Source organism: Myotis lucifugus, unplaced genomic scaffold, assembly GCF_000147115.1.
Source record: "Myotis lucifugus unplaced genomic scaffold, Myoluc2.0 scaffold_169, whole genome shotgun sequence".
NCBI classification, from domain to species: domain Eukaryota; kingdom Metazoa; phylum Chordata; class Mammalia; order Chiroptera; family Vespertilionidae; genus Myotis; species Myotis lucifugus.
The window spans coordinates 328,302-331,144 of NW_005871217.1; the positions used below are offsets into that span (position 1 = coordinate 328,302).

The 2,843-nt window shown below is 47.5% G+C and overlaps 1 pseudogene; it reads left to right on the top strand.

Annotated features, from left to right (window-relative positions):
• The first annotated feature begins 1,182 nt into the window (after positions 1-1,182).
• Positions 1,183-2,171, top strand: LOC106698377 (annotated as a pseudogene).
• Positions 2,172-2,843: the final 672 nt, after the last annotated feature.

The window sequence follows — 2,843 nt, forward strand, 5'->3', positions numbered from 1 at the left end:
CCGCCCGGCCCCGCCCCCCGCCCGCCCCCCCCTGCTACAACCCCCCCGGTCCGAAGCGAGACCCCCCCCAGGCGCCCGGGCCAGCCCCATCGCGGGCTGCCGGAAATCGCTCCCTTCCCCCCGTCCCACGGTCCGGTGTCCTCACCTAAAGCAGTCTAATGAAGCCCTCCATCCCAGTCCCTTCCCGATGCATTCCCGTCCGCCAGGCCCCAGATCCTCATCTAAGACATCCCAAGAAGCCCCATCCCCGGCGGCCGCCAGCTCCAGGCAGCCCGCGGACTCCCCATCCCCTTTGGATCTTCCAATCCCAAGTGTCAGAAACCCTCCAGCTTAGCTAGTGCCTGGGTCCTCCAAGCCAACGAAGAAAGTCCCAGGATCTCCATCTTAACAAGCCATCGCAGAGTTAGGATCAAAGCTCCGTGTATGCATTCCTTCAACCCTCATTTCCTGCTCTTCTTTGGAAATGCTCTCTTCTATTCAGCCCATCATCTCTATGCAGGGAAACTGTACCCATCTTTCAAGATTTAAATGCCACCTTACTGAATGCTTTCCCAAGCCAGGGTGCTCACTTTTCCCTCTCCTCTTGACCTCCCACTGCACTTTGTCTACACTTCCCTCGTGGCATTTGTGGGCCAAGTGGAACTCTGCTTTATAGTGCATTCATTTGTGTTCTTGTTTGAAGACCTCTGCCAGCCTGAACTCCTCAAAGCCAGAAACATGTCTTCATTCATCTTGGTGAGCAGGTTGGGGGAGAGGAGAAAGCATGAGTTTTACAGTCTGACAAAAACTGGATTTAAATTCCATCTTCTCCTCTCTGAACTTTCATTTCCCTATCAAGAACACCTACCTCACGGGGGTGGTCTTGGAAGAAGGCAGCCAAAAACATTTGGCACAGAAAAGACAACCCACAGAATGGGAGAAAAATCTGTGTAAGTGATATATCTGATAAGGGCTTTGTGTCCAGATTATGTAAAGAACGCTTACATGTCAACAACAAAAACAAGCCATTTTCTTTAAGTGGACAAAGGACTTGAATACACATTTCTCCACAAAAGAGGTACACATGACCAGTAAGCAGATGAAAAGATGCTTCTCACCATTAGCCATCGGGGAAATGCAGATCCAAATCGCAGTGAGCTTTCCCTGCTACCCACAAGGTGTTTTTTCTGGGTGCCTGTTGTCACTGAAAGGGAAACTTTCACAATGTCCGGAGCCCTTGCTGTTCTGCAGATGAAGGAGGAGGTTGTCCTTAAATTCCTTGCAGCAGGAACCCACTTAGGTGGCCCCAATGTTGGTTTCCAAGTAGAAGAGCTCATCTCCAAAGTGAAAAGTGATGGCGTCTGCATCAGAATTCTGAAATGAACATGTGGGGATCTTCTGCTGGTGGCTTGTGCGTGCCCTTGTTGCCCCTGAAAACCCTGCTGTCAGTATCACATTGTCCAGGAATATTGGCCAGTAAACTGTGCTGAACTTTGCTCCTGCCACCAGGGACACTCCTATTTGCTGGCTGCCTCATCCCTGGGACCTTCACCAACCAGATCCAGGCACCCTTCTGGGAGTTGAGACTTCCGGTGGTTACTGATCCCAGGGCTGACCACCAGCCTGTCACAGGGGCGTCTTATGTTAACCTGCCCACCATCCCTCTGTGTAACACAGATGCCCCTCTGTGCCATGTGGACGTTGCCATCCCATCCAACAAGGGGGCTGGCTCAGTGGGTTTGATATCACAGATGCTGGTACAGGAAGTTCTATGCATGTGCGGGACCATCTACCATGAGCATCTGTGGGAGGTCATGCCTGCTCTCCTACTGCAATTGGAGACCCTGAAGAGACTGGAAAAGAAGAGCAGGCGGCTGCTGAAAAGGCTGTGACCAAGGAGGCATTTTCAGGGTGAATGGACTGCTCAGCTCCCGCGTTCTCTGCTGCTCAGCCTGAGGTTACTGAATGGGTAGGAACAACCACTGGGTGGTCTTAAGCTGTTCTTCCACAGGCTCTTAAGTGGAAACTGGAAATAAGGTTGTTGAAAAATAAACATCAGTCTCTTAAAACACACACATACATATACACACGGTGAGACACCACTTCACACCCACTATGAGAACTAAAGTAAAAAGGACACACCAGGAGACATATTGGTGAGCATGTGAAGAACTGGAACCCTCATTCTTTGCTGGTGGGAATGTAAAATGGTGTGGTCAACTTGGAAAACAATGTGTAAGTGTCTCAAAATGTTAACCACAGAGTTACCATATGATCAAGGAATTCCACTCCTAGGCATATGCCCAAGAGAAATTAAAACATGTCCACACAAAAACTTGTATATGAATGATCATAGCAGCATTATTCGTAAGAGTCAAAATGTGAAAACAATCAAATGTTCATGTATTGATGAATGGGTAGATAAAGGGCGGCATATCCACACAGTGGAATATTATTCAGCCATAAAAAGGAATGAGGTACTGATGCATGCTAAAACATGGATGAACTTTGAAAACATATTGCTATAAGAGACCCAAAAGGACACAGATTATATGATTCTCTTTATATAAAATTCTAGAATAGGTAAATCTATAGAGACAAAAAGTAGAGTAGTGATTTCCAGGGGCTGGGGCATGGGTTGGGGAAAGAGGACTGACTGCTAATGGGTATGGTGTGTGTGTTTTTTGGAAGGAGAATGAAAATATTCTAAAATTAGATTGTGGTGATGATTGTACAGCCCCGTTAATTAAAAACCACTGAGTTGGAATATCACATGATCTCATTTATATGGAGAATCTAATGAACAAAATAAACTGATGAACAAAATAGTTCCAGAGCCACGGATACATGGAACAGACTGACAG